At 37.7% G+C, this 23,514-nt stretch overlaps 1 protein-coding gene across 1 annotated transcript in view; it reads right to left on the reverse strand.

Moving 5' to 3' along the window:
• The window catches only part of LOC120766652 (fatty acyl-CoA reductase wat), a 136,189-nt gene that overhangs the window by 44,805 nt on the left and 67,870 nt on the right, over positions 1-23,514 (reverse strand). The window contains exon 3 of the mRNA XM_040092282.1: positions 14,750-14,775. The gene's annotated coding sequence lies outside the window, so the exon portion shown is untranslated. The remainder of the gene's footprint in view (positions 1-14,749; positions 14,776-23,514) is intronic.

The raw sequence follows: 23,514 nt of genomic DNA on the forward strand, positions 1-23,514 counted from the left end.
TAATGCATTATTGAAACTTTCATAGATAATAGCCTACTTTTATGAGCTCATCTATTTGGCGACACAAAGCAGCTTGACAGCTATGAACTCGGCGGCGCACACACACGCAGCCACAGCCGCACTTAAGCAGTTAGCTGCCAGCCAAAATAGTCTGGATGCATGTGTGTGTGTGTTGCGCCCTACTTTATGCCGCTTGATTGTTTGTGTGAGCATTTGCCTTGCACATAATGGGCGCTTAAATGGCGCTACACACACACACACACATAGACGACAACAACTAAACAAAGTCATGCAACGGCACTGCGAACGTGAAGTGTGGAGAAGAGGGTGCTGATCGGCGCCGCAAATGGCGTTCGCGTGCACATTACAACAAAATAGTAACAACAACAGAAGCAGCTGGCGAAAAATTGCGAAAAACAGCAAATGCAGTAGCAATAAGAACAACAACAATAACTGCGTTAACAAGGGCCGCAACATTGCATGCTTGCATCGTCATCATCGTCGCTTTAATGTGCTTGTTTGCAAGCGTGTTACAGTGTGGGCAGCGCACACAGTCACACCAATACACTAACACACATACGTACATATGTATGTATGTACTTACATACATACATAAATGCAAGCATGAAAACGAAAATGAAAATGAAAATGCGCGCATATAAACACACATTCATTAACAGATGGCAACTACATGAAAATTCGTCTGTGTTGCTCACACATATGTATACGTACGTAAAGGTGCTTTTGTATGAGTGCTGGAGCGTGCACACACTCCCCACATGCGCTGTGACTGCTGGCGAAAATGTATGTGGCGTAAAATTTATTTTTTACATTATAATTTCGTAATATGTTTTAAGTGTAAAATGTTGCAGGAAAATGACAAACAAAAGCAGCAACAACAACAGCGACAAAGGGAAAACAATATCGTTCAACGTAAAAATTGAAATGAAATAGTTAACAGGCGGTAACAATGTGAGCGCAAAGCAAAAACAGTGAAACATTTAAGGAAATCAGCAATAGCAACACGAGCGACAACGACTGGAAAAACTGTTAATTAAGATATTTTTTTATAAAAGGGAAAGAAAATTAAAACAAAAACAATTTAATGAAATAAAAACAAAAATGTTGTGTACCGAATTTCGGTACATGTACTTTAATTCGGTACACCTCCTTTAAGCGAAATGAAATAATCCTGGACATCTATTTTAAAAAATGTACTCAAAAATACTAAAAGTGAATAAAAACCTATTTGTACCGAATTTCGGTAACTTTACATTTTGTTGCAGATCAATTAAATTTTAAAATTGTACTGAATTTTGATAAATTTATATTTGGTTGCTGACCGATTAGATTGCAGCATTATACCGAAATTCGATAAATTTCCATTTTGTTGCAAAACGATGATTTTACTATTATTAAAAATTACTATTATTAAAGATCAAGTAAGCAAATATATTCGATCAAAAATTACTGAATTGTACTAAATTTCGGTACAAATATAAGCATGCTATTTGAATAATGTACATACATACATACATTAGCTGACTATTGTTAATTATCATTATAAATAATAATTATAATACCAAATTTCGGTACATATTCTATACACCTTGTATCCTGTCTTTAAAACTTAGATAAACTAGAAATGAGAAATACATACATATGTCTTTTACTTTAATATTGCTTCACATCGGTTCCAAATTTATGTTATAAGACTCTGACAGCGCACCAATGGTAAAACTTGCCATGTCGTTCTAATTTCATCACAAAGAACATCCATATTTGAGATATTTTTTGGTGTATATGGCTCTTTTAACATCAGCCAGAGATGTTCTATAGGGTTTAAGTCTGGTGTGGACGATTTCCACTCCAAAACATTGATCGAATTTTCATTAAAAAATTTGTGTGTTAACTTAGATGTATGCTTTGAATTGTTATCTTCCTTTTAACAGGCAAATTTGCCACAGCCCATGGCAACCTGACAATTTTTAGGATGTCAACGCATTTCTCCTTATTTAAAATTCCATTAATCTTATGAAGTGGACCAACACCATTCCAGATAAAACATCCCCACACCCTGATTGATCCTCCACCATACTGAACTATGCGTGGAACATAGCGACGATCAAATGATTGAATTATTGGTCGGCGAATATACCTTCGACCATCAGGACCAAAGCGTCGTTTCTACGAATTTTAGTCAGAAGTGGATTCCTGCGTGCTTCACTGCCACCGGGAAATTTTTTTCTTGAATAGTTGGCCATTATATTCATCTTAAATTTCACATAGAATGTCTGTGGAACTCTATTTTTAGGTCTCTTCGAGAGATAGTTCTAATTCTGCGGTATATTTCTGTTGAAGATTTTTTATTGCGAGCAATATTGAAAATAGTTTTAAAATTTTGTATATGCTTAAGGACATTCAAAACAATTTTTTGAGCATTTGACCTTATTCGAAATTTATTTGCACATCTTTCCAGACAGACGAAGGTCAAAAATGTAGCTGCGAAGGGAAGGTGTACAGCTGCAGCGAGAAAAAATTAAAAGAACTTTAAGCTCACAACTAAAAAACAGAGTGAATTTAGTAGTAAATAATTTAACACGAACAATGCAAGACTTTTGGGATTTTAAAAAACGGTATTTCAAAATTTTTTATCATTATACTTATCAGCCACCTACAAAAAAGTTAGCGTTTCTAATTAGCTGTCAACTGCTGTATGTATGTATATAGATACATATGTATATTAAAACTAGTAAGAAAGGGCTAAGTCCGGTTATAACACCGACAGCGTCTAGAATAAAACATTTTTTTTGTTTTTATTTTATGAAAATATACTTAATCATTAAACATATTTTTAATGAGTAGATAAAAACAAAAAAGTGTGTACCGTATTTCGGTACGTGTAATAAATTTCGGTACAACAATTTTAAACGATATGGGGCTGCGTATGTTGTAAAATCTATACAAAAACAACAACATTTTAGTGAAATGAAAACAAAATTATTGTGGAACGAATTTCGGTATATGTACCAAATTTCGATACAGCTGTTTTAAGCGATATGCAATAATCCTAGACTGTATTGTAAAATACAGCCAAAAATACTACATATTATATTTGTACCGAATTTCGGTAACTTTATATTTTGTAGCAGATCAACTAAAATGTCAAAATTGTATTGAGTTTCGCTAAGTTTACATTTTGTTGCAGATCAATTAAATTAAAGCATTGTACCGAAATTCGATAAATTTCCATTTTGTTGCAGTTCGATTAATTTGTTTATTATCATAGGTTTTAAAATTATTATAAACCAAGTAAAAAATATATTTGATCAAAAATACTGATTTGTACTAAATTTCGGTACAAATAATTGTTGAGAAGCTTTTCGAGATTCCAGCTTTTAAGACCACCACGAGAACTCGGTATAAGAATTTTGAGAGCCGCATGGAAATCGATCTCTTGGTGATAGCAAAAACTGTTTATCCAACCATAACAACCATTTGTTACAGCCTGTGGAAAAAAATATACATACATATGTATGTATCTAAAATAACTGTAAGAATTCGAAAACTGTACAATGACCTTGAATAAAGTTCGTGCAAATTATTTCAAGTTTAATTGCATTGCAGGATTTACCGTAAAGCGCACATGCTCGCATTAGAGGCAATAAAAACTGCAACATGCCGCAACAGAGTAAAAAACCAAACAAAATTCTCGACAAAAAAGGACAAAATCAACAGCAACAACAAAAGCATAGTTGGTAACGTCACAGCTTGACGGCGTCAAGCGCTACAAAATAACATTTGCACCCGACCAATTCAACCGACGAATTGCGACCGACCAAGTTACACAGCCGGCGGCGAGCCGCAGCCGCGCAACACACGCACAACCACACACACACACATAGCCAGCCAGCCATCCATCCTTTGAGGCTGCACATTTGCACGCCAGCGCTGAGGCAACAGTCCTTCGTCGCGCCGTGCGTTCAATTGTCGGTCGGCTTGCCGCATTGTATTGTTGTTGTTATTGCATTTTTGGCGCATTTTATGCATATCTATAGTACATTGTTGTGCCGCCTCGACCGTTGCACGCCACTCGCCAATTTTGCGCGATTTTTGATGCTGTCGCTCGTTGTTGTTGCTTGCAATTTCGTTTTATTTTCGCTTTTTGTTGTTTGTGTTTGTGTGCTGAGTGTTTTTTGTGCTGTTTGCTGCTGCCGTGGGCATTTCGCTTTTCATATGAAATACAAAATACTCGCGCTATCGCAAACACCAAGTGTTTATTGTTGTTGCACTTGTTGTTGTTGTTACTATTTGTTACCGCATTGTGTGCATTGTAGTTATTGTGGCGTGGCAGCCACTTTACACAGCGCCGACAGCGTATAAATGCCGACGCCGCCGCCACTTACAAGCGCACACACACACACTTACATACATAGACACACACACACACACTTACATATGTATATGCCTTTACAGGCGCTGCAGCATAAAAAGCAGCTAATAGCAATGCAATTCATACACGCGCGTATTGTTGTTGTTGTTGCTGTTGCGCCACTAAATGGCTTCCTCAACGCCTCTTTTATTATATTTTTATTTCCATTGTTGACTTTAACAGCTGATTTTGTGACTGCATGTCTGTGTAGGTATGTGTGTGCGCTTTGATATAAATTTTTCTTTATTTATTTTATTTTCTTTCACTTTTCCCCAGCAATTGCCGTTGCAAAGCTTCACTACTTGTTGTTTTTGTTGTTGTTTTCATGCCATTCACATGAGTAACGGTACATTGCCGCACTTACAACTTATTAAATAATTAGCGCGCGTTTACCACATTGGCCGCTGCCGCTCTTTGCTCGCGCTAACGGTAAATACGCGCCGTTTTGCGTTGCCGCAGATGCCATAAAGGCGTGTAAAACTATAAAACACAACAACAAAATCGGCTAACAAAAAAATTGCCAAAATTTATTTGTAAGTGTGCTAAGTAAACCGGTTTGTTAGCGCTTGGCAGTTAACTTAACAACAACAACAACAATAATATGCGCGTTGAACACGTTTTCAAAGCGTACGTGTGCGCATGCGTAATTGGTTTGGCAAACAGCTCATTGAGAGATTATTGTGTCAACGACTTTCGGGAGCTTCCAAGCAGCAACTTGATGAGCCGGGGCTATGCACAGTGGGTCAAAACTGGGAAAATTTGGTTCTTTTAAATGTTGACAGTTATATGAAGCTATTCATGTAGGTTAATAAAAAAGTAATTTCGGTTTCTTCAATTATATGTTTTTCGTTATTTTTTTGGCTTTTTAAACAAAGTAGCCATATGGACAGTTATTATATAAATATATTCATATGTATGTATGTACATATATGTATGTATTTTAAAATATAATAATTTTTGCTGCTTTAAATTACTTTTTTATATTTGGCATTTGCTCCAAAATTTTGCAAACGAGGTTGCCACCCATTTTGAAAAATTTCAACCTATAGTTCAAAATTTATAAACAGTATAAAAATGAAAAAAAAAATTAATTTACCTATTTACAATAAATCATTATAGGTAAAATACTCGGAAAAAATTATTTCACATAGTTGCCATTTGACAGTAAAAATTAAATAAAATGTCCAAATTATACATATATGTATGTATACATATGTACTATATGTAGTTGGAACATCTTTACTACTACATATTTATTGTTGTTTTAAACTTTAAAATATTTTGAAATTCAAGTTTAAATTTAAATGGTGTTGCCACACTTATGCAATTAAAACTTGAGAAAAAAAATTATTTAAGCAATAATTGCATATAGTAAAAATATGTAAGTGTTGCCAAGTACAAATTTCAATGGCGTTGCCACACTTACGCATTTTATAAGAACTGATTGAAGAGAAAAAATCTTAAAAAAATTATTGCACATAAAAAATGTAATTATCATATATTATACGGATACATATATAAATTAAATTTATTTAAAATGTTTTGATTTGAAATGTTGCCACCTGTAATAATATTGCGGTAGGAAATTTTAAGTGAAACGTGATTGTAAACTAAAAGCGAGCAAAAACTAGTAAATATGGTAATTAAAATCGTTAGTGAGTTTTGCTAGAAAATTATGTTTCATGGCGTTACCAGGTGACTGGAATTTTAGATATTAAAAATTTCTTAATTTTACTACTTAGAGTGGTCACAAAACATTAACAGTTTCGTTTTTCACATATGCATTTTAATGGAGTTGCCACCTGTGTGGAGTTGGTAAAAATTAAAACAGTACATGTGGGTATATAACTGTTACAAGAGATAATAGTAAATGTAAAATTAATATAATATCAAATATTTCGCATTTAAAATAATATCCATAGAAGGACTTGATTTAGATCGTTCAATTTGTATGACAACTATATGATATAGTGGTCCGATATCGGTAGTTCCGACAAAGGAGGAGCTTTTTGGTAAGAAAAGACATGAACAAATTTTCAGATAGATATTTTAAAAACCGAGGAACTAGTCCCACAATTGACTCAACTCTTATTTTGACTATAAAATTAAAATAATGTAAGAGACACAATTTTAGTACAGAATTATGCAGAAGTTTTACTATACCAGAGATGTGAAAGAGTGTCTACACTTTGAAAATCTTTACTTAGAAACCTTTATTGTCTTTAAATTTCACTCTCTGAAACTTCTTGTTTTGAGTACTATGTATCTCTGTCTTCATTTCTCTCTCGCTCTCTTGCTACCTCTCACTCTCTCCAATTTTCAGTGATACCACAAGAACTTTTAACCCGATTTTTTTGCATTTACGCCACCGTTAATCTACGTCACGCCTCTTTCGCTGAGTTTCGTTCATTCAAAAAATCGTATGGATTGCTAATTTTTCGTCTTTCATTGGCATTCCACCTCACTCAAAATCAGTCGTTTTGATAAAGCATCATAATGTATTCATGGCATGCTCTGATTATTGCTAAGAACGTGAGGTATATATGGGACATAAAAAGTTAGAGAAATGAACCGAAATGTATTGTCATGGTCTCAATCAGGCCATTGTTGTTTCCTCGGTAGATTTTTAGCGTTTCCATTTCCATTGATCCATAGCAGCACGCACAGATTTGTTCGCTGCTAGAACCAAAGATTTCTTGAGACTTTTCAAATTTGTGTGCGGTGTCCGACAGACCTTCTCCTCCAACTCTGACCACAAACTGTAGTTAGATGGTTTCAAATCAGTTCTGCCTGACAGACAATCATCTGATGTTATAAAACCAGGACTTTGGCTTTTAAGCCATTTTTGGATAGTTTTTAGTTTATATGCTGGAGTAGTGTCTTGCTGGAATAGAAAATGTTCTTCATCAAAGAGAGTGTTGCCTAAGCCAAGGTAATCTTCCAAAACATGGTAATATTCCAAAATCGCCCGAGTTTTAACATCTTTTTAACAGAAGTGGAAAGTAAAGAGAATCTTTAAAGCAGACTCCCCACCAAACCATTACAGCAACTGGTTGGTGACCGTGCTGAACCCTTTTGCGTCTTTGAAAGTTTTTGCGAAGAGTTTGTCGTTTTGATTAATATAACCTAATTGAACAATGAAAATATTTTCATGTAAAAAGTTGTACTTTCATGGCCATGGCCATGTGCCACTCAAGAGCCTCTCTAAAACTGTTAAGCCTAATTTGTGACAAGCCCGTTGCCAGAAGATGACCAATCGCCCAGGGTAGACTTTCAAGTGAAGATCATCTCGAATAAGTCTGTGTATTTATCTGGTCAATATATCCATATCTCTTGACAAAATTGATATCCATATCTCTGGACATAATTTCCCATTTTCTATACGGATTTCTGTTGTTACGTTCGCGAGCAGGTTTTATAGATGAATTAGTTCGAACTTTCTTTAGTTGCTTATGACTGCTTTACATAAACGATCGAATTGCTGCTATCTCACCAAATTTACTGTTATGGCAAGTTCATGATTTCTTTCGCTCCCTTATCCAGTTTGGAGAGCCGTCGCAACCGGTGATATTGATATTATTGGCCTTAACAACCGCGCCGTTAGTTCCGCTGTACACTACTATAGAAGACTGTACCTGCTCGATTAAGCTTTGCACCACAAATTATTTTCTCCAGCAATAGATTGAAAAAGTCACACGTTAGGGAGTCGCCTTGTCTGAAACCTCGTTTGGTATCGAACGGTTCGAAGAGGTCCTTCCCCATCCTGACGGAGCTTTTGGTATTCCTAAGCGTCAGTTTACACAGCCGTATTAGTTTTGCGAGGATATCGAATTCAGATATAACGGCATAAAGGCAACTCCTTTTCGAGCTGTCAAAAGCAGCGATGAACAGGTGGTGTGTGTCGATTCTCTTTTCCAAGATTTGGCGCATGTTGAAAGTTTGGCCGTTTGTAGATTTTCTAGATCTAAAGCCACATTGATAAGGTCCAATCAGTTTGTTGACGGCGGGTTTCAGTCTTTCACACAATACGCTCGATAGAACCAGAAACGATTCTCTTCCATATGACTCAAGCAACTCACAATTTCCGGTCTTAGACCAAGTATCCTCTGGGTAGCCAAAAACCATCCTTTTAAAGGCGTCCCCAAGATTGTGCGCTGAGTTGGGACCAGCCACGTAAAAACACTACCAATGAAAAAAAAAATAAACCGCCTTGGAGGAGTGACCCCCGCTTTGATAAGTAATACATACAAATTTTAAAATTCAGAGGTGAAGATATTTTCAAACAAAAAAGTTTTGGAGAGTTTACTGTGAACATCTTCTTTAAAGCTTTGCAGCATATTATGAATCATCCGAATATGCTAGAGTAGGTCGAAAGGTGATGTAATATCAAAACTTAAAGAAATTTTTCTTCGTAAATAAACTTACGATTTTTTCTTAACTTGAGCCAACCCTAACATCAGACTTAATTCGGCTTCTTATGTATTATTACCAACAACCGTTAGCTTTTTTGGTATTGTTACAGCATTGATGAACGAACCACATGACAGCTGTCAAATTGCTCATGTATTTGTCAATGCTGGCTTGACATGCCACGATTGACCTTTGTGGCTGGCTACATTCATATGTATATAATGATATTTATATGTATGTATATACAGTTAAATGGCTTACGCCCACTTTTAATTAGTGCGCCGCGAAGCAATATCAATAGTCTGAGTTTATTTTTTTTTATATTGTGCCACTTTGTCATAAAACCGACCGCAGCACTGTGGCAAGCACATAAAAACGATCTGCAAACCGCTGAAGCCACCGCCTCCGCCTTCGCCTCGCCGCTACCGCCTCTAACAGAGTAAACAAGCAAAAAACTGCAACACTCGACACAATTGCAAATAAATATGTAAAGTGGCTGTGTGTGCGTGTGTGAAAGTACATACATACATAGTAAAGCGCGCTCACAATAGCTTTGCAATAACAAATATTGTAGAAATAATTACATAAAGTACGACTAATTACACCTGATTGTTCACACGTCATTAACATGGCAAACAGTGGCTTACACGACCCTTACGCGCAAGCCGCTCCGCAGAGTGTAATAAATATGTCTAACACGGAGACATACTCAGCCATATAAACCAAGCATACGAGAGCGACCTGATATTTCAGCAGAATCGAAGTCGTAGTTTTGTATTGACTCTACACAAAATTCCTATTGGCACTCGATAGAAGAGACCGTAGGAACATGATGGGATTACTAAAATACTAACTGGTCACCGTATGGTGGCGACACACGCCCGCATGATGGGGCTAACAGAACGCAAAGACTGCAGGAAATATCTAAAGTAGGACACCAGGGAAACAATGGAGCATCTCTTGTCCCGCACTGGCAAGAATACGCTGTAAGCAGCTGATGTCTCCACGGTATGATACACTGGAGGAGGCAGCGATTTTGAGGCCACAGAGTCTATCGAAATGCGCGTCATCCTTAAGGATGACTACCACTCTTGAACCTTGCCACTGAACCCCATCTGGTATCGCAAAGAACCAAAACTGGTCTGTGCGTCGCTTATTGTCCTACAAGATTAAGCTAACCTTTGTATTGACCGCTGGTGCTTGTGGACGTGCTGTTAGAGTTGGAAAAATGGAAAAAGAGCATTAGTGGTCGTTGATTTGAGTCTTTATTTTAAGAGCAAAATTGTTCAATGAATTCAGAGATCACTTGCATGTTGTATATCGCTACCGACCTTCGAAGGCGAACGTGAAAAATTTATTTAACGAGTTTCCAAATGATCACACAATAGTTTTTGATTAGTTTCCTCATTAGATGAGACAAGGCCAAGTGCCTCCAAAATGACTACCTCTGTGGGCAACGCGACAAAAATTCCATGATCTGGTATTGGCAAACCGCCGAGGAAAGGTTCGCCGTGAGATGTTTGAAAAGCATCGCAAAAGACTGCTTGCATTAAAGCCGGCATAAAATATTGGGTTTAAGAAAGTTGTCGGTGCAATGGTTGACATTTTTGTTGACTAGAGATAACAATCCGAATGACATTTTTGTGTTATTTCTTGAGCGTCGACGAGACTAAGAAATAATACTGAACTTCATCCGAAGAAGGCAAATACTGTCAAGGACTTGAAAGATCATAGACATCAATCTGAGGTTCACAAGATGTGATCTACAGCGACCACCTGAAGGAGGTCAAAACGGAAGGAGGTCAAATGTCAACATAATCGAATCTACTCCGAAGAAGGCAAAAACTATCAACAACTGGAAATATCATACCCATCAATCTGAAATTCTCAAGGTGACTGACTACCTGTAGGAGGTCGAAAATGTTAGCATAACTCTATAATGCCGAATCGTTGGGCTAAATGAATGAAACCGAATTGCAGAAAAAAATTAAACTCTATGAGGAAGAAAGTTCTCTTTCACCATGAGAAGTTAGCGCTTGTCGGATCCGCCGTCGCAGCAAGAAAATTATTCGAATAAGATGATGAACTGCGGCTGCATCAACAAACGATTTGTTCCCGTGCGATGTCTTTTAGTTTCCAAACTTCACAAGGTTACGCATCGGATAGCGTTTTGAGTCGAGTTACTGTCGACCACAGTGTCGTACTTTGAAGTTCCTCAAAAAAAAACATTTTTCAGACGTGTTAAAGAACTTAAAGCATCACTGGGTTGAGTATGTCGAGCTAAAAGAATACGAAGTTTGAAAATAAATCCCAATTTTTCAAAATTTTCATATTTGACTTTTGTAGTCTAAGCACTTAACAGACCGTCCTCGTATATTTATACGCTATATGTATGTCGAGTGCAGCCCATTGATGAGCAGGTGTTCGGGTGCGCGCGTGTGTGTGTGTTTATTGGCTTAGCGCGCAAACTCCAAACATTCGTTCATGAACTCGCAACGCCATCGCCACTGCCAACAGCCGTGATATGCAGAAAATATTTTGCGATAAATGAAAAACGCCAATTCACAGCTGATGATATTGAAATTGAAGAATTGAAAACTCGTAAAAATAATAATAATAACAGAATAAACAATAGAAACCCGCAAACACGCAGTTGTCGTCTGTTCGTCGCGTAAAAACATCGGCCTTCAATGACTAACTTTAACCTCTTTGAGGAGTGAAATAATATAATGAAATAATAGTCATTGATTGGCCATCAATGTCATGGCCATTTGAACTAGCAAACGAAAATTGGTATTGATTTGATTGCTTATATTTATTAAGAAACTGGGGCTTAAAATAAGTTGAACTCATGTTTCCGGTTGACTTCCTTGTAGCTCTTTAATACCACCAATGAAATTGGAAACAGAAATCATAAAGCAATTGCAAGTTGTTTTGAATTGTGAGACTATTATTGTTGTTTTGACAGTTGACAGTTCTTGGCCGTCTAAAAATAAGGCTTTGTTCGGGTTACATAGTGATCGACAATTTTTTTGTGAAACTTTCTACTTCAAATTTTGGAGTTCATTCTTCATACAGTCTAAACTCATCAGAGTAGTTGATCAAAAAAAAAGTTTATTTGTTTGGCTAATAAAAGCATAACCAAATAAAAACATTTTTTTATTTTCAACCAATGACACGGAAGATAATATATACTTACGAACTTCAAAAGCATAATATCTATAACTCGATGTTCAAAGATACTCGTACTTTGTAAAACAATTAAAAACGGTCTCGAACTCTATCTCTCTTTTTCCATATTTCGATTATGTTTGATACTCACATATATAACTCTTACAAAATATAACATTGTTTATACAACCAAAATTTGTTTACGAATTTCGTTCCAGATATTTCAGTCTTGAAGCTGCATCACGTCCTGGAAGATCTCGCTGCTGAAATAAAGTCGCTGACCACTGCAAGTCGTCGAATAACAACACGAGAGATTGCTGAAAGATTAAATTTGTCTAATAGCCTTGACAGACGGCAGCGTTAATCCGGATTAACTGCGCACTTAATCAGATCCAAATTTGTAGGTGACAGACGGCAGCTATGCGAGTTTGAAACTCTCATAAACAGCTCATTGTACTTTTTATAATATTTTCAATGAAAATTGATAGAAGATAAACATTACGGTTGTTAGCCGACCAATTTTTACCAAACCATTTTTTATTACAAAAGCATATCAACACATTATTTTTAAAACTGCATTATAACATAGAAGTTTTATTGATATTATATTGAGAATTTGATAAACAGCTGTCAGGGTTGCTTGTATTTCATTCACAATAGATGAAATTGGCCATTTTTAACAATGTTGCCAACGAAAATCTCACAAACTCCCTAAAATTTTGAGAGTTATTTTTGGATTCAGCAACGGAGTTAGCTGTGGTAACTCCTGAGTTAATCCCGAAAAATGTAATTAATCTGGTTTAACGCTGCCGTCTGTCAATGCTATAACACGACCGTTCACAAGCACATGAAACTTCAAAGATTTGTTTCCAAGCTTGACTTATAAGCGTAACATCAGTCAAATGCAATTCTTGCATTGGCTGTGTTACTTTCCGACGTGTTCCGGCCTGCACACTTAACGTGCGTCCATGAAACCTAGTTAATCAGCCGCATTCCTGCCTAGCATACCAGCCTGTCAAATGATTGTAAAGGGACGGAGCTGCTACCGCTCGCATCATCTCGGTTGGATGAATCGCAGAACTCCTCACTAATTTCCCAGCCGAAGCAGCTGTTTTAACTAATGGGCTCTACAGCTTACGCCTTGCCGATCCCAGTGATCCCCAAAAAAGCGATCTCAATTTTGGCACATGAAATTATGGAGCACCTGAAGTCCTGCAACCACTCCACCGACGGGAGTAAGCTTTTGATCGAGTTGAAATTCAATTCAATCGTCATATCTTTCGGACCCGAAGAAATGTGTGAGCTATTTAGCCGGCAATTTACACCGCACCCCTCGGTAGACAAAGGCAATTAATGTGTTACCCGACGCCTGCGCAAAATGCCAAAAGACTGCGCACACTTACTTTCATCGATGAGGAGGTTCAGAGTGTCATCAACAAAGCAAAATCCTCTAAATCCATTGGCCCTAAAACACCTAAGCTCGACGGGAGTAATCTTCCTCACCAAGGTTCTCAACCTGTCGTTATCACTCTTCAAATACCCGATATGTGGAAAGTCGAAAGACTGAATTCTAGAAATCTCACCAACAAAGAGGAGTCTTATCGCCCTATAATTCTCCACACTCCAGAGGTGAAAACACTTGAGGCCAAGCTACTCCCGACCACCCCTCACACCTGCGACTAGCAAATCACCAGCTTCCGAAAAGTGCACGTAACCACCACAGAACTTAGCGTCATAAACGCCCAAATAGTTCATACCATTAACCAAAAACCATTCTGCGAGAGGACGATCCTCGTAGCGTTGAATTTTTTAAAAGTCTTCGACACACTCCATCTCACAACGCTACTTGAGGACATCGAAAAATCTACGTTTCCTCCAAAAGGGGTGGACCATGAACTACCTGAGCCGTCGACAAACATCCGTACTGTTTCGAGGTAAAAACTCTAAAGGGAGAAAAATTAAACAGAGGGTTCCGCAACAAAATCCTCAAGTTACTAGCCGGTAGCTTAGTGAGGGCCTCACTGGTGTATTCCCACTTAAGGAGCATAATGAACTCTTTTCCAAGCAGTTTCTGCTGGGGTGCTTTTGCAAACATCATCCCTGCAGTCACCTGCTTGTAGCGAAACCGCCTCCCAGGAGCATAATGAGGTCCTCAACTATGTCGACGACATTCACAGTGAAGCCATTAACATCTTCACCGACTCCCTCTCAGCGAATGGCGTACTTGAACCACCACCCATTGCAGACGAACAACTCGAGTTGCGGCGAGAAACGAGAGTGAGCCTTGCGCAGCATCGTTCTGGATACTGTAGCAGTTTAATTCCTACTTATCCAGAATCGAACTTGACATATCAAACATATGTCCAACGTGCAACGAGTTCCTGCATGACACTAACCACCTCATTGCATGCCCTGCTAACCCAATACATCTGACACAACTCTATCTGTGGGTCGACCACGTCGAGACAGCAGATTTCCTGTGACTACCGTTGGATCGCCTTAATGGCAACTTATCTAATCCTTGCCATCCTAACGGGGATTAGGTAGCCAATACAACAACAACCACAGATTGACTGACTGATGAAGAAAAATTTTTTATGTGGGTATGTGGGGACCACTCTAATCTATTTTATATCGAAGGTTTTGCACATTTTTATGATTAACTGTAATTTATATAGCTATGTAATATAACATATATGTAAATCTTAACCAAGCTTAACTATCTTACAAACTTACATATAGTTTAATGGCTCCTTTCAACACTGAAATTAAAAAAAGAAATAAGAAAATGTCAATAAAGTTTCAAAAACATTATAAAAATTATTAGGTATGTACTTTTTTTTAATTGTTTCAAATAAAAATATTCAACATTTCCACATCGGGCAACACGTCCGAGCAAATTTGATAATTTATAATAAACTAACACTTAATTATTACGAGATGACGAATTGTTGCAATAAATTGTACAAGCTCCTGCCCAAGTGTTGGCTGGCTTAGTACGCAGCCGGTCTTGTTGACCATCAAACTGGTTTCGAATGGTTTCATTTGTGTAATGGCCCATGTGGCCTGACATTGATACCGTAGCAAAGAGCTTTGCAAAAGTCTTCGAATCGAGTTCAAAGTCTTAACCTAACATTTGATGCGATTGCCACAGATTCAAGGCATTCGCTCGCATCGATTTCGGTTAAGCTAAGTGATATTATTGACACCGCTTTTCGAGGTAAATGACAAGGTTGGCTAATTGCAAGGCAATTAAAGTACACAAAGAGTCGCAGAAGAAGTGAGAAATTTATGTAGAACACATTGTTATTGCCGAAGCCGTAGGTCAACGTTTATCACTTGAGACAATAAAATATTTTGATCGGTTTGCTGAGAATGCTTATTGAATTAATTTTAGGTTTATTTGGATGTTTAACACGTGTTAAGCAGCAAAGCTTTAGGGAAAATTAGACAAATAAACAAAATGCATTGAGTGAGGAAGGATTGACAGCAGGCGGAAGTAAATTTTAAGCAATGGTACTTGAAGCGGTTAGTAAATGTTTTATTTCTTCACGCAATGTAAGGCATCATCACACCCGGAAGCAGACAATAGTAGCAACGAAAGTAAATCAAATATATAGAAGATTATCAGTCGTCATTTTCCCTTCGATCAGCATGACTTAAGTGCTTCCTATCTTAAACCGTCGGTCAGCCTTTTCGAAAATTTCATTGTGTATCGTTTTAAGCGACTTGCATATTTCCTTAACAGGCACGGTTGCCAAGCGGATGGCACTTTTGGCAATCATATCGAATGTTTCGTTCTTTCCCAGAAGCGCACTTGGCTGTTGACATATATATTGGTATTCCTTTCGTCGTTTCATGCGTTATTAGCTAACTCAGCAGCTTTCCTGACCACAAAGACTTCTCGTTGGTAGAAACTGCAGTATTCCGGCAGCTTTAAGTGTCGCCTGAGGTCTAGCACCAATAAATGCAGGCGCCCACACCATTACCCATTTCTGATCCCTTCGTGTAGATGTTGGAAGTACCGCTGGTAGGCCGCGTGTCCCCTGCGTCATCCACTCTCTTCTAGTGCGACTTGAAATCTTCTCTCCCAGATAAAGCAGGAGAGCATGTTGTCTATTTATCCACCGACCGCTGCATATCGAGCTATGAATGAATTTTTTGTGGAAACCTATCGCCGCCAATCTTGTAGCTGACTACGCTGCTTCAATGCCAATTAGTTACAAGTTGAGTAACCTTTCTAGTGCAGCCGTTGACGTGCGTCATACTGCTCTCGTTATGCAGAGAGTAGCGCGCCACTATATACGTTTCAGCGGTTTTCTGTTTGGCTGGCCGTAAAGCAAGATTGGCATGCTAGACAACACCAATGCGTAAGGGCAGTTGACAAGCCTAATGTAGGCTCTAGCAACTTCTTACATGCGTAGAGAGTATCACTGGCCTTTTCACCGTCTCTTCAACATTGAGTTTCCATATCAGTCTGCTGTCCAGAATTTCTCTCAGCTACTTGGTGTGATCCTTGGTAGTTAACTCTGCCACGTTCAGCCTTGAGGGTTTGAATGACATTGTTTTTTGTATCTTCTTATAAAGTGTACCATATCCGTCTTATTACTTCTAGGTTAGCCAACATTTCCCACTGTTGTATGATTTTTAGAGCGCTATTCATCACGCTACTAATTTTGTCTAGAAACACGTCCTTAGCACCGCAAGCATATAATCCGGCATTCGAGACGTTATTAGCAAAAAACGTTGAGCTCTATTATAAGTATTTATATTATATGATCCAACCTAATTTTCTAACGGTTTAAAGTCCTTACTAGAAGAACTGTCGGCAAGAAAGTTGCGAGAATAGCCAAATATAAATACCGAAGTATGAACTGAGGGTAAAAACTCTTTGCATAACTCAGTTCTCAACTGCTGATATGAAGGCTAATCGAATGCGTCCTTTTTAAAACCCCATTTCTTGGAAAATGTCCAAGTTGGAAGTACATTGCACAGTGACTTTAATAATGGAGCCCGGCTTTTGAAAAAATACCGCTATATTCACCAATGGAAAAAATATAAAAAAATCGCACGCGTTCTCTCGACAGACCAGAAGCAAAGCATCACGAGCGTTTTTTAATGGCGTGCTAAGGAGCTAGGGTGTTCCCACTTCAACAGTTCTCAAGACCAAGTAGAAGTAGAACGAGTTCGTCCACAGTTTCAGCGCCATACTTCAACACAATGTCGTTGGTAATCTGGCCAATCGGCTTCATTAAAGAAAGCTAGTAGCTAAGCAGTTGATGCCCGTATAAAAGATTGTGGCCCATTTTCAAGTACATACGAGTCAAAGAGGCGTTCAACCCATTCATGAATCAACGCGCCATAATATTAAAAGAAAGGGTAAAAGCATACAAAGTGAAATGAAAGTATCAAATTTTTATCGCCACTAAACGGAAATGACTTCATTCATTGCATACTTTTCGGGCTTGGAAAAACCTCAGCCTGAAAAAGGACATGAAAATTGATTTTCGGTCAAAATGAGGTTGCGTAAATACGCACAAAATTTATGCAATGTTATTGATATGTGTAGAAATACATATATACACATACAAAAAGTATACATATATACATATAATATATATAATACATACACATACTCCTTAAGGCAACCACGTACATGTTTTATGTGCAAGTAAACGTTTTTCGCCGCATTTAATATTAACCTCACTTGCAACATAGACAAACACATACATACATAGCACTGCTACCGCATAAACACACACACACATACATATATATATATAGTATATGCATACTCACACATAGCATGCGCATGACTTTCTGCGTCATTCCAGTTGATCGCCTGCCATTCATGCATTACCGTTATCGCAATTGCTCTTACAATTGACATTGCGATTGCTTTTGCCATTTGTGTTAAGTTGACTGTGCGTTGGTGGTTGTTGTTATGCTCTGCGCAACAACGACAATGGCGATAAACTGCCTAAAGCAGAACATCAAAATAATAACCACGTCTGCGTGCCGCATAAAAATAGTGTCATTTAACGTTGCCGCGAAAGTCAGCTGCCGATATTGACACACTACAATGCGGTATGTACGTGCATTTGCACGCCAACATAGCCACTTCACCGCCATATGAGTGACCAATCGGGTCTATGGCAACTGCGGCGCTGCCGGCGTCGCTGCTGCGTTGCGCCGCCGCTAATATCGTATTACAACTAAAGCTATTATAATTTTATTTTTACTGCTAGGCAATCAAGCGGCAGCAACAGCAACAGCAACAGCAAAAACTACAACTACAACTACTACAACAGAGTAAGTGGCAATAAAAGCCATAACCATAGCAGCAGCAACAACAAAAGCCACACTTATTAATCCCTATGCACAATTTGCCCGACTCGTCAAAGCGTCAACCGTTGTGGACGACAACAAAAATAGCATGTATGTATATGTGAGTGTGCGCTGGTGTGCCCAGCAAGCACGAAGAGTGGTTTTATATGAATTTTGATTTATTTTATTTGCCGAAGATAAATGGTTATGCAATTTATTTGAGTTATCAAAAGGATATATTTGTCGGTTGATTGCATAAAAGTGTAATTGTTGTCGGCTAACGGTTGTTTGTGCTGGCATTAAGGCAGCGAAGAAGCCATAGATATATATACTTTTTACGATATTTAGAAATATTCGATTAATTCTGAAAATGTATTGAAATATTTTAACGAAAACGAGCAGGCTTGGATTTGAATATGTTGAAAATGGGTTCATATAGGTAATGTATCTACTATAAAATGTTTTTTACACACATATGTATGTATATAAAAACAAGTAAGAGAGGGCTAAGAGAGAGCTAAGTTCGGGTGTCACCGAACATTTTTTACTCTCGCATGATAAAGTGATAATCGAGATTTCATTATCCGTTATTTACATATTTTTTTATTTTGCTGTACAATTAATTAGATTAGATCAATTTGTGTACTTTGAGCATTGAATTGTATTTTCATTTCCTAATGTATATATTATACAGAGAAGGCATCAGATGGAATTCAAAATAGCGTTATATTGGAAGAAGGCGTAGTTGTGAAACATATTTCGTACATGTCATCAGGGTATTACGAGAAATATTATATACCGAATTTCATTGAAATCGGTCAGGAGTAGTTCCTGAGATATGGTTTTTGGTCCATAAGTGGGCGACGCCATGCCCATTTTCAATTTTTGAAAAAGCCTGGATGCAGCTTCCTTCTGCCATTTCTTCCGTAAAATTTGGTGTTTCTGACGTTTTTTGTTAGTCGGTTAACGCACTTTTAGTGATTTTTAACATAATCTTTGTATGGGAGATGGGCGTGGTTATTATCCGATTTCTTCCATTTTTGAACTGTATATGGAAATGCCGGAAGAAAACGACTCTATAGAGTTTGGTTGACATAGCTATAGTAGTTTCCGAGATATGTACAAAAAACTTAGTAGGGGGCGGGGCCACGGCCACTTTTCCAAAAAATTACCCCTTACTAATGCGATCCTTTGTGCCAAATTTCACTTTAATATCTTTATTTATGGCTTAGTTATAACACTTTATAGGTTTTCGGTTTTCGCCATTTTGTGGGCGTGGCAGTGGGCCGATTTTGCCCATCTTCGCGCTTAACCTTCTTATGGAGCCAAGAAATACGTGTACCAAGTTTCATCATGATATCTCATTTTTTACTCAACTGTAACTTGAGTGAACGGACGGACGGACAGACAGACATCCGGATTTCAACTCTACTCGTCACCCTGATCACTTTGGTATATATAACCCTATATCTGACTCTTTTAGTTTTAGGACTTACAAACAACCGTTATGTGAACAAAACTATAATACTCTCCTTAGCAACTTTGTTGCGAGAGTATAATCAAAACTAATAAAATATTATACGTGCGATGGAAATCAGGTTTAGATTAGAACCGTAACCGAATCTAGCCAGATAGATATACTTATGGTGAGAAATGTCATAACACAGGTTAAACTAAATTTAAGTAGGCGAATAATTTGAGGGATATACTAAAGTAAGGAAATAGTAGGGTTTACTTGGACCTAGAAACAAAATTTTGTAAATGTTTATAATTTGGCCTTTCAATTTCATAATATTTAGAGAAAAGTAAATACGAATAACTTGTAAAGCTGGGCAAACAGGGGTAATGCTCGAAAATTCTACCGAAAGATGCGGCGTCTAATAAAAGGCTTCCAAATCGAAACATACTTATGATATAGTGACTGATGCTCAGACCTTATTGAAATTATGTATGAAACACTTCTCCAGCCTGCTGAAAGGCAATGAAGACTTAACATCAGGAGATAGCGAACCTGATTTCCCAATCGATGACAATGGAGCAGACGTTCCATTTTCTATTTTCTATAGGACAAAATATATGTGTTTATATAATAGAGTGAATTGAGACTGACCCACTTGTGGTTCAAACAACACTTGGTGAAATATCAGCCCACCGTATATTCTAAGAACTACCTTAATCCATAAAGCATACAGATTGTGCGCATCGAGCTTTGGACTTCGTTTCATGGAGTTTCTGAAAGCTACAAGTCGAGTTAAGCAACCCTCAGCTCTCTAGTACACAGAAAGTCCATCGAGTAAACGTTAGTATGTAATGGAGAAACCAATAGGGCTTTGAAAAGGTATTGAAATAGTTGACTAAACAATATATTTCAATGACAGCTTTCATCTGCTTTTACTTATATTAAACAAAAATATGCGAGAAATACCCAAAATTGCTATTTTGTTGCATTTAAGTTGTTGTTCAATGGACTAATTACTTGGTGGCTGCTTGGCACAGCGCTGGTCAATCAATGATTTTGGTATATTTGATATGTGGCGCAGTTGTGGGTGGTTATTTCCATGATGAAATATATAATGCAAATTCACACACACACACACTCACACGCACACATAGCAAATGCGCTTTCGACTGTGAGAATGCAAACAAAACAAACACACACATTTATAACTAACGGTATGTCTGCACGTGTGCTTTGCAAGTGTTGATAAGCTATTTGCTCGGCTGCGGGCCTTTGCAAATCCGAAATAATAAAATCAATGCAACAACAACAAATACCGTAAACTGGTCATTTCAAGCAAATACAAACGCGCGTCGAGGCAGCTGGCAGCCAATATGCATTACAACAACAACAAATCTAATAAATACAAACACATGACTGACACATATAAACAGCTGTCACATTTACATACACACAAGCAGATATATGTGTATTGTCGCTTGCATACTTCTAGGCGCAGACGCTGGTATCGCTTGATCGGCTGTCATAAGCAAACAAACGAACTTATCAGCACTGCCAGCAATATAATCGCATGCTAAATATGCAAGCATAATAAGAAAGGCGGCTAATTTTGGTGAAATGATACGTGTGTATGTGTGTGTGTACGTGTGTGTGTATAGATAAACATATAATTTTGAATAAGTATGTAGGTAGGCGCATACCCGGCTGTAAAAACTGCGAGAGAGACTTAAAGGATTACCAAATTAACCATTTAGAGACTGCGAAAGTATAGCGAAAACACATAACGGGACACTAAGTTCGGCTGCAGTCGGACAATTTGAAAGAATCTAAGGCTTGTATCTTTTGTTTGTAGTTTTATTGCACTCACATATTACAGGCTGAGCGATATAAACATGATACAAAGTCAACGGTAAGCTCGAAAATCATTAAATAAGGGATAAGGGGGATAAGCGAATTATTAAACCCATTTTTGCTATATTGCGCACCAGACTTCGCATTCATCATGAAACGATTTGCACTAAATTTTATTAAGATATCTAATAAACGATATTTTCGGTAGAACAGTTGGATATAGGCACCGAGGCCCTCATATGCGATATCTGTGGGCTTAAAAGTTTGGACCGATTTCCACATTTGCCGACATTTTATGCCCATATCTTCAATGTTGCTCGATTTATATATTGAAAAGTGACAGAATCAGAACGAATTTAAAAATATGGCAAATCATCAAAATTGGTTCAAGCAACAAACCAATTATTTGTTCAGTTTTCGGGTTTCGACTAAAAGTTTGGAAAGCCACGCCCCTTCTCCAAATTATTTACCGATTCATATGCCGTACAATATTAACGATAAAATTCAATGCTTCTGGCGTTTTGCGTTAACAAACTTGGTGCACCTTTAAAACGGATGTAGAACAGTTATAATGGATGTAGAACAGTTATAATGGAAGTGGGCGTGGTTGCTAGCCGATTTTACCCAATTATACACTGCACAAAAAATGTTAGAAATTATCTTTCCAGCAATTTTTATATACTTTAAGTAGTTTATGTATTATGTATACTTAATCTGTAAGGGGGCGTGATCACGCCCACTTTGTAAAATATTTTTAAATGACAGATGTGCTTTACTATCGTGACTCTCTGCGTAAAATTGGAAATTGTGCCTTAGACATATAATTCTTCGTATAACGGTAATTTGTGGGCGTGACAATGGTATATTAAATGCCAGGCTAACAGAAGCAAGAAACATGTGTTCCAGCTTCTTCGAGATATTATTATCTCCACACTTTTGCAACATGTCGCTACAGGGTATAATAGTTTAGCTCACCTGAAACTGAGCGAGATAGAAATTGGGTTAAGTATATACATATAAATGATCAGGATGACGAGACGAGTTGAAATCTGGGTGACTGTCTGTCCGTCCGTCCGCCCGTGCATGCTGCAACTTTAGTAAAAATTGAGATATCTTGTTGAAACTTAGTATGCGCGTTCCTTGGCCAAACAAAGTACGAGTTCGCTGATGGACGTATTCGTACGCCACGCCCACAAATCGCCATTTACCGAAAACATATAAAGGGCCATAACTAGGCACTAAATTAAAACATAAAACTCGATTTGGCACAAGAAATTGCAAGAGCAAAGGCCACCTGTGGGCTGAAAATTTGAAAAAAGTGGGCGTGGACCCGCCCTGTAATAAGTTTAATGTATCTCCTAAACCACTTAAGCTATAACAACTAAATTTACTCAGCATAAATGTTATAACAACTCCTAGCGACAGCGTGAAAAATCGGATGATAATCCCGCTCACTCCCCATATAACGGTACTGTTAAAAACTACTAAAAGCGCGATAAATCAGTAACTAAATACGCCAGAGGCATTAATTTTTAGCTCCAAGATGCTTTGAGAGGGCTTTAACGGAACCGGAGTCGAAATTGCATGATAGGCGTGGCACCGCCCACTTATAAATGAAAGCACATATCTCGAGACTCGCTCGACCGATTTCAACCAAATTTTAAATGTGGAGTTCCTATGATATTTTTATTTATTTGCACGAACAATGCCTTTAGTGTATGCCGCTTTAAGGCCAAAAATTTTCCAAATCTAACAAAAACTGTTCAAGCCCCTAGTTACCGAATATTTGGACCCTGGTACCTACAGTTGACTTTTTACCAAAAATAGTGGTCAACATATCAGATTTATGATTGAAACTCAAGAA

The sequence above is a fragment of the Bactrocera tryoni genome, chromosome 1, assembly GCF_016617805.1.
Source record: "Bactrocera tryoni isolate S06 chromosome 1, CSIRO_BtryS06_freeze2, whole genome shotgun sequence".
NCBI lineage: Eukaryota > Metazoa > Arthropoda > Insecta > Diptera > Tephritidae > Bactrocera > Bactrocera tryoni.